The 10,039-nt window shown below is 44.2% G+C and overlaps 1 protein-coding gene across 3 annotated transcripts in view; it reads left to right on the forward strand.

Annotated features, from left to right (window-relative positions):
- Window positions 1-10,039, forward strand: part of LOC123764798 (serine/arginine repetitive matrix protein 1) — a 64,279-nt gene that overhangs the window by 17,165 nt on the left and 37,075 nt on the right. Inside the window, exon 1 of one of the 3 annotated variants that reach the window (XM_045752945.2) lies at window positions 1,732-1,820. The exons of the other annotated variants lie outside the window; for them this stretch is intronic. The gene's annotated coding sequence lies outside the window, so the exon portion shown is untranslated. Of the gene's footprint in view, window positions 1-1,731; window positions 1,821-10,039 lie in introns of those variants that run through there. 3 annotated transcript variants of the gene reach the window in all.

A 10,039-nucleotide genomic window follows, 5' to 3' on the forward strand; every position in this document is an offset into this window, starting at 1 on the left:
TTGCCAGCTGAAATGTAGATATGCCTTCCTTACTCTAGGAACTATATTTGGGAGCAGAACATCATACACGCGTTTACTGTTCATCATTAAAAAAAACCTTCAGCATTACAAATCTGACTTAGAACATAAATTGCACAAGAATAAAAGTGAGGTGAAATAGATGCAAGGTCCGTATACTCTGGCATATGTATCAAGTAGCTAACATGTATTTTACAAAAATAATGTTCTAAGGCATTTACACTATTCCTTGGCATTATTTCCTTTCTAATGACTTATGGTACACATTCAGTATCCCCATCCCACCGTCTTTCTTACCTTTACATAGTGTATGTAGTTAGTAACACTATTCATAGCTTTAAAACTAGGTATAATAGAGAAGTAGGACAGGAGTCATTGCTTTAAGCAGTTGGCACGATCAAGTAGTCGGCGCACGCGCACACACACGCAAACGCGCACACACACGCACACGCACACGCACACGCACACGCACACACACACACACACACACACACACACACACACACACACACACACACACACACACACACACACACACACACACACACACACACACACACACACACGCAATGAGCAAGGGTCCTGAGTCAAGGACGCCGGAGAGGCCAAGAATCCCACCAATAACATCCCCGTGAGAGCCAATAATCCATCGAAGACGTTCCCCCAAAACATGTCTGTGATTCCAACAGGTCTTTCCGCAACATAACACAATTGAAGAAATACACCCAGAAGCCTGCAAACACAAGCCTACAAACGCGCACACATACTAACAGGAATATTCAAAGATATTCAAACAGAAACCTCAAAGAGCACATACAAACCGGAGCTTTTAAACCCACACATTCAAACAGTAACCCACAAACACTCCTACATACACATACAGGATTCATCAAGCGCTCAGAAACAACCGCCAACACAGCGGCCTTCACTGACGCCTTTCGGACCAATGTCTTCAAGTCTCGGACCAATGTCTTCAGGTCCAGAAGACTGGAGGAGTGAATCACTGGCCCACATCTGAAACTTGGGTGTGTGCCAGCAGTCTGGCCCCCCCGCGCGGACCACTGCAACTTTAACCTCGTCTGTCAAGCGTTCCCTGAGGCTCACTTACCCGATTGTTATTAAGTATTGCAGCTTTCTTAAGATAGGTGGCGGCTTGTTATAAAGTGTTGCACCACTCCATATGGGGCACTTACCAGCTTATTCTCAAGTGTAGCAACGCCTGGAGTCTCTTACTAGCGTATTTTCAAGTGTTGCAACTGTCTATATTGCGCACTCGCCAGCTTATTCTCAAGTGTTGCAACACTCAAATTATTCTGAAGAGTACTCTAACCCAATAACTAATTACCCTTCAGGTGGACTCAATATACACTATAGTATACACTATAGACTATAAGTATAGTGTATACTATAGTATACACTACACTTATTATACACTATACCTCAGTATACACTATAACTACGTTGTACCCCCGGGGTACAACGACTCGGAGACATAATTATACCTAAACTTTAGTGTATTTTAACCAAAGTGCAAGGAATGTTTCCCAAGTACTGAGGACATTGGTTTATATAATGTATATACTGTATATGTAGATATCCATTAACATTACTGTAATGTTTATAAGCAGAGCGGCAGTAGCGAAGCTTCATTGTCAGCTGATCGATGACGTCACGCACGGCGTTCCCCGCTGCCCACTCTGTTTACCTTCTTGGAACACGTGGGACAGACGTGAGTGTTTGTGTCTGGTGATGTTGCTGGCCACTCCCCCTGGCCACTCTAGGCCACCCCTGACCTCGAACAGGTACGCGAGCTGCTAAAGCAAACAGGAACACTCTGTGTGTGTGTGTGTGGTTCCCGAGTTTGTTGTTTGACAGGAACTGGTAAAGGCGACGACTAACACAACACCGTCGCCATTAAATCTACGAAAACACGTGGAGGTTCAAGTTCAAATTCAAGGAAGTTTATTGAGACAAGAAAAAAAAATACATCTCAAAGGGATAGAGTATCTTAGACTATTTCTACCCCCCTTAGTGGAGGTAACTTTCTGTGCTCATTGTACATTTATTTTTGCATTAGGATGGGTTAATATTTCTGTTGACTTAAACTAAAGTAAGTCTAGCCACGGTTGATGTCTCAGTACCGTCTGAATACCGTTGTCTAGCCACGGTTGATGAAAACGCTCTACTGACAACAATTGTTTGTCTGAGACCCGTTATATAGCCATAGCCTACGTCTAGTCTAGACACTTTGGCAAGGGTTGGTTGCTAGGCGCCACTGTCAAGCTGCCCCTGAATTTTGATGTCTCGCCAACTTTTCTCTGGTTCCGGCGAAGTACTAACTTGTAAATTTGCGTCCTTTGCGTTATATATAAATGCAGAAAGTCGCTGACATCTTGGGTTCAGTTAGTGGCTGGACATCACCCTTAGTTTCAGTGGGTTGTTAATCGTATTAACTAGTTGCAGTTAGTTCCTGAGGTCCTCTTTAATGTCCCTTGTTATCCTGGAAAGTAACCATGTTATTTTAGCTGACAGTCAGCTATAGTTGTTTCAGTTAGGGTTTTGATGACACCTGTTGTAGTTTGCAGCTCTGTTTAATAACTGATTGTTGGCTTCCATCCTCGCTTGTTGACTGGACGTTCCAGCTTAACTGTATTTGATGTCTAGCCGCCTCTGTCTTCCTGTAGAGGGTGTATGGATGCCACTGTCTTCCTATAGAGGGTGTGTAGCCGCCATTGTCTTCCTGTAGAGGGGTGTATGAATACCACTGTCTTCCTATAGAGGGTGTGTAGCCGCCATTGTCTTCCTGTAGAGGGTGTATGAATACCACTGTCTTCCTATAGAGGGTGTGTAGCCGCCATTGTCTTCCTGTAGAGGGTGTATGAATACCACTGTCTTCCTATAGAGGGTGTGTAGCCGCCATTGTCTTCCTGTAGAGGGTGTATGAATACCACTGTCTTCCTATAGAGGGTGTGTAGCCGCCATTGTCTTCCTGTAGAGGGTGTATGAATACCACTGTCTTCCATTCACCGTCATTCTGTAGGTGTTCCGAGAAACAGTCTGTCAACACCACACACTTCCTGTAAACAGTGTATTGACACTGTAGTGTATGGATCACGCTGTGTACCTTCGTGTATATATTTATATCACATGGGCGAGCTGTCCAGCAAGATATATGATTGGTTGACGATTTTTAACATAAATTGCTGTCTTGGCTCCTCTCACCATTTCCTTTTCCAGTTGTTGAACGTTGTTGCTGTTGGACAGGGGAGAAATGGGAGTCACCTCTACGATGTGTTGGTGTGACGGCGCCATGCAGTGGTAGCTGGTTGTTGGGGGCCAGTTATCCAGCTGCAAATGGTAGCCACGCGTTGTTTTCAATCCGTTTTTGGTGGCTGAGTGCCCCTGTCTGATTCATATGGAAATTGGATTCCAGTGTCTAGTTCCAGGTACTGTGCGTTCTGGGTGAGCTGCCTGGCCGCGTTCGGTTCCAGGCTGTCACCCCTCGTCGCGTTTGGTGGCTGGGTCTGGTTGATGGGGTGGGTGATCATCTGGTTGTGCTTGCGGGGGGTTGAAGTTCGGCTCGTTGGTCCCGCCTCTCAATCATCAATCAACTGGTGTACAGGTTCCTGAGACTAAAGGGCTCTTATCATAATCTATATTTAAAACTGTATAGATTCTGCCTCCACAACACCACCACCACTGCCTAATGCATTCCAGTTATTAATTAATCTTGACACTGAAATCTTTTCAATGCCTCTGTGGCTCATTTGGGTTCTAAGTGTGTGTGTGTGGGGGGGGGGGGTAGTTTACTAGCCGCATTTGGTTGCTGGAAATGGTTTACTTGGCTGCGTTTGGTTGCTGGAGAGGATTTACTAGGCTGCGTTTGGTTGCTGGAGAGGATTTACTAGGCTGCGTTTGGTTGCTGGAGAGGATTTACTAGGCTGCGTTTGGTTGCTGGAGAGGATTTACTAGGCTGCGTTTGGTTGCTGGAGAGGATTTACTAGGCTGCGTTTGGTTGCTGGAGAGGATTTACTAGGCTGCGTTTGGTTGCTGGAGAGGATTTACTAGGCTGCGTTTGGTTGCTGGAGAGGATTTACTAGGCTGCGTGTGGTTGCTGGAGAGGATTTACTAGGCTGCGTGTGGTTGCTGGAGAGGATTTACTAGGCTGCGTGTGGTTGCTGGAAATGGTTTACTAGGCTGCGTGTGGTTGCCGAGGCGTTGTTACCTAGCCCCACTAGGTGGCTGTAGATGGCCACCGTCACTTAGCACTTGGTAAATGGCTGCGTCACCCACTGCGTGCACTCGGTCAGTTGGAGTAAGCCATCAAAACCGTTGTTGTCGGATATTGGTGATTTGAATGTCCGGGTTGATTGGCAGTGAGGGTTGCTGTGAGCGCTGGCAGCTGTGTGGTTGTTATTGTTTGTTAGTAGTTATCAGGATTTATCTTACACACGTACGCGCGCACACGCATACGCATACGCAGACAGTAGGCTACATAATCTCCTTCTGTCCTGCAGCGCTGAATTGGCAGCGTAGGGATGGTCAGTAGTTGGCCTAGTGCAAATGATAAAGAAAATAGGTCGGGAGTCATTCCATTAGACATCTGGTGATTGGAAAGGCAGGGTCCAAGAGCTAAAGGCTCCATCCTCAGTCACATACAATTAAATGGACACAAGTCATGGAGGATAAAAGATGGAGGAAGCTTGATCCCTCATCCAGCTCGGGCTTCTCCTGTTTTATTACCATAACGCCAATTTCAAATATATATATATACATATATATGTGTATATATATATATATATATATATATATATATATATATATATATATATATATATATATATATATATATATATATATATATATTTGTGCCTAGTGATACAACTAGTGGTAGACGCAACACCAGGGGGCAGAAGGCACTAGTGTATATATATACATATCTCCTAATTTGTTGGACGTTTAGTTACAGTGATTTTCGTGTTTTGTCTGAGGGTGGAGTAGTGAGGGTAAGGTTGGTTGGTGGCACACACAGTGCTCAGTGTGGGGGGAAGGTCGACAATATTAAAGTGGACAGCGTGACCGTGTCTCAGCCTGCAAGGACGTGAGGGGGAAGGGGGGCGGCGGACGAGTTAAAACTTGCATTAACCTTTAGGTACATTCTGGCGTGGGGTGTGGTTATGTGTACTTGTTTATATAATAATCATAGAGTAATTTATTGTGTCGGGGGACAGGAAGCCAGAGTGTATTCATTCTTGGTTTGGCTTTTATCGAGGTAACTCCCCAAGGCCGTATTACTGACCCCGCCCAGGATGCAACCTCACAACAAGACTCTCCTGCTTCCTCGTCCAGTTTGGTGCAGATACCTTGTACGTACCAGTTGCGTTGCTCCTGGCAGTATGGGTTCGAGTCACTTCTTTGGGGCACGTGAGGAACACAAATGCGAACAAGCCTGAATGGTCCCAGCTCTAGAATTACCACAGTTATCAAAGTAAGTGAGTTTACAGATCCAATAAAAGATAAGATATCCTTGGTTAAGATATCCTGTACGCCAGATTGCAGAGTGCTCCTGGCAGTATGGGTTCGAGTCACTTCTGGGGTGTGAGTTTTCAGTGGCATATATGTTCTTGCGTGTTGAAGGAGTGTTGTCTCTCATGGCTGTGGCTTAGCTTGTCTCCAGCCTCCACTACATCCTCTCCTGCCTTTGTTATTCCCGTAAACATTTCCTCTTTTTCCACTGGAGCTGTTCTCCTGAGTTGTGAGCACCTCGGACTTCCTCGCTGGTCACTTGTGTAATGTGGTGTTTGCTTCCGGCCTTGTCTGGCTGGGTTACTCGACTATTCATTGACAGCTTCCTTCAGATGTGGTTATGTGGGAGCTTTGGCTGTTTTCTTCACGTGAGGGGCGGCCAGCCACTTGGCCTTCTCCGGGGAGACGACGCCTCCCATCTTGCAGGGTCGGTGATTTATTCTGGATGGCTTAAAGGGTTGGGCACCGTATTTGAGACTCCATCTTTATATCCGAACTCTTTTGTCTGGTATCATATCCTTTCCCAGTGCTCTCTCTCTCTCTCTCTCTCTCTCTCTCTCTCTCTCTCTCTCTCTCTCTCTCTCTCTCTCTCTCTCTCTCTCTCTCTCTCTCTCTCTCTCTCTTTCTCTCCCTCTATATATATATATATATATATATATATATATATATATATATATATATATATATATATGTATATATATATATATATATATATATATATATATACATATATATATATATATATATATATATATATATATATATATATATATATATGGTCTTAGTGGTTTAGCGATATCTCCTGATAATTAGCTTACCTTGGCTTACGCGGCAATGTTAGTGTGAGATTGCTTCTCAGTGTCCCGGTGAGGGGACTGACGGCTGAGTGGACAGCGCTCGGGATACGTAGTCCTAAGGTTCCGAGTTCGATCCCATGTGGAGGCGGAAACAAATGGGCAGATTTTCATTTAACCCTGATGCTCCTATTCACATAGCAGTAAATTGGTGGCTGGGAGTTAGACAGCTGCTACGGGCTGCTTCCTAGGTGTAACCGAAAGGAGGCCTGGTCGAGGACCGGGCCGCGGGGACGCTAAGCCCCGAAATCATCTCAAGATAACCTCTGTGTTTTCTCCACTATATTATCGGTTTACATTTGGTCATTGCTTGTTTAACTATTGTTGTGCTATATTCTTTCGCCCCCCCCCCCTCAGTGTTTCTTGGTGATTAAATGTAGCATTTCTTAGCCTTTGTGTACCTCTGTTGGACCTGTTTCATAATTCCTTTGATTGTCGTAACCCTGAATTATTCCTCGCATTCCACATTCATTATTCCCAATTCACCAGTTATTCCACCACTCAATTCGATTCATGTTACGGGAGTTGTTTTGGTTCCTGTGTGTTCTCTTGTCTCTGTGTTCTACCGTGGCTTACAAGAGTAGGACGGTGTTATGTCTGGCTTACCACCGGTGTTACATGGTCTCTTTATACATCTTTCAAGAGCCATGTGTGAATATCCATCAGCATCTTTAAGTATGCTTTTTTTATTAATATATTAGATACATCTGCATTTGTACAGCTACCCTAGACTATATGAAGTGGAGTACAGTGTGTCCAAAAAGCTAACTAGGTGATGCTAAAAAATCCCCATCACACAGGACTGGTTAGTCATACAGAGGCATGTGATCAGTAGTCTGCACTGGCAGACTCTTGGTGCATTATGAGGATATCGTAAACACAAGAGTGAATAAGGCAGCAGTGATTCTAAAAGTCTCCATCTCGCAGGATGGTTAGTCATACAGGGCCATATGTTTAGTAGCCTGCATTGGCAAATTGTGGGTGCAATATGAGGATATCTTCAAGAACACTTAATTTAAGTACGCTGTCGGAGATAGAGGAATAAGTCTTGGGTCCTTCAACCCACAGTTTAATGTATGGTGCACTTTCAGTTTTCTATTTTAAATTTTGTCTATCTTTAAGATCAGATGCTGGATTTCTGGTAACAGTTTCGGAGAGGAACCTTCTAAGTCTTTGTTTACATGTGTGACAAGATGGGGGTTCCATTCCGGTGCTGCATATATTGTAGGAATGCTCCTTGATAGACTGTGTACAACATGTTGAGGAACAAATCCACAATGGCCGTGACGAGGATTCGAACCTGCGTCCGGGAGCATCCCAGACACTTCATTTGTTCATTTGATGCATCACGTTAGTGTGATCTGTGTGTGTGGGAACATGTTGAGGGATTCCCTGCTTATATTCCTGAAATCTATTCTCATATCTTGTGTGGTTACCTAATATGACTTACAAGCAGGGAAGCATAACTCTTGGACCCCCCCCCCCCCGATTCTTCACAACCTAGTGACTGATGCAACTTTGCATTTAAGTCTGCATGATTGTATCATTGCTTCTCTTGAAGTGAATTGTGTTTGTGTCCGCTCCGTCGTGAACCAATCAGTTCCCCCTCAGTGTCCACTTCTCACACTCAGACAATATTGTCTTGCATCATTGAGGCTCATCTGGGCGGCCAGTCTCCACTGGCCGCCCAGTTACTCTCTACTTGAAACAGTCTCTATATCTCTCGGTATTTACTGAAAATTATATGAACTATATGAAATGTTGGAGGCCTGGTCGAGGACCGGGGCACGCGGACACTAAAACCCCGAAATCATCTCAAGATAACCTCAAGATAGTATTTTCCCCTTGTAAATTGATATATATATATATATATATATATATATATATATATATATATATATATATATATATATATATATAGATATATATAGATATATATAGATATATATATATATATATATATATATATATATATATATGTATATATATATATATATATATATAATATAATATAATATAATATGCAGTATGACCTTTAGATTATATACTATTTAATAATGGGAGAAAAAAGTATTTTGTTAAATACTGAAATAAAAGTATTTTGTCAGAATCATATCTCCTATTCCCCCCCAATGAAGTTTCAGCTTTAGCTCATCCTTAAAGCTTAAATGTTGAATTTCTGGTAACAAATTCATTGCGAGTCTCTCGACATTTTCAATTATATTTTTGCGCGTGAGAAGGTTGAGTTTTCTGTGCCAGTTTTCCCCTCTGTTTTTTTTTTACCCCGTGTTTCTTGTTTGTTTGGTAGTTAGTAGACAATTTAGTTCCCCCCCCCCCCCTGGCAGTTTCTCAGGTCTGGTACTTGAGTGTGTAAACGAGCCTCTTATGTGGGACATTGTCAGCTGTTATCTATGGATCTAATAGTGTGTGACGCTGTTCTCCCCCTCTCTTGTCTGCCCTCTCTCTCTCTCTCTCTCTCTCTCTCTCTCTCTCTCTCTCTCTCTCTCTCTCTCTCTCTCTCTCTCTCTCTCTCTCTCTCTCTCTTTCTCTCTTTCTCTCTCTCTCTCTCTCTCTCTCTCTCTCTCTCTCTCTCTCTCTCTCTCTCTCTCTCTCTCTCTCTCTCTCTCTCTCTCTCTCTCTCTCTCTCTCTCATTCCCACAGTGTGTGTGTGTCTTGGGCCTCGGCTACATTTACTGTTACTCCCCTCTATGGCACCCGTCCGCTACACTTAGCACCCACCACTGCCGGACACACGCTACCTTCTCATCTTGCCAGCCCACCGTGAAATCAAATGCCAGGGAAACAGAGTAGCCTGTTATATTTTCGGGGTGTGTGGGCGTGTGTGTTTATATGCGTATGTGTGTGTGTGTGTGTGTGTGTGTGTGTGTGTGTGTATTCACCTAGTTGTATTCATCTAGATGTGCTTGCGGGGGTTGAGCTCTGGTCTTTCGGCCGGCCTCTCAACTGTCAATCAGTCAACTGTAACTAACTGCTAAGTAACTTTCTTTTTTCACGCACGCACGCACGTACGCACGCATGCACGCACGCACGCACGCACGCACGCACACGCACACACGCACACACACACACACACACACACACACACACACACACACACACACACACACACACACACACACACACACACACACACACACACACCTGTGTGTGTGTGTAACCAGACCAGACCTGTCCCCTGCAGTCCATATCAAGAGGATAACATCAGCGGCATATGCCAGGCTGGCCAACATAAGAACGGCATTCAGAAACTAAGGAGTCATTCAGAACTTTGTATACCACATATGTCAGGCCAATCCTGGAGTATGCAGCTCCAGCATGGAGTCCATATCTAGTCAAGGATAAGACCAAACTGGAAAAGGTTCAAAGGTTTGCCACCAGACTAGTACCCGAACTGAGGGGTATGAGCTACGAGGAGAGACTTAGGGAATTAAACCTCACGTCGCTGCCCACCCAACCCTTCGGAACCACAATGCCCAGAATACGTCAATACTTCGGTGCTTTTAATGTGCACTAGAGCGTCGTATATTGAGCGGATTGGAAGAGTTCTGCGTTAATGGGATGTATTTAAAGCCGACCTGGGTGTTGTCGGAACACGTTCACTGCGATTCAAGGGGAGTCGA

Source organism: Procambarus clarkii, chromosome 48 (genome assembly GCF_040958095.1).
Source record: "Procambarus clarkii isolate CNS0578487 chromosome 48, FALCON_Pclarkii_2.0, whole genome shotgun sequence".
Classification (NCBI taxonomy): domain Eukaryota; kingdom Metazoa; phylum Arthropoda; class Malacostraca; order Decapoda; family Cambaridae; genus Procambarus; species Procambarus clarkii.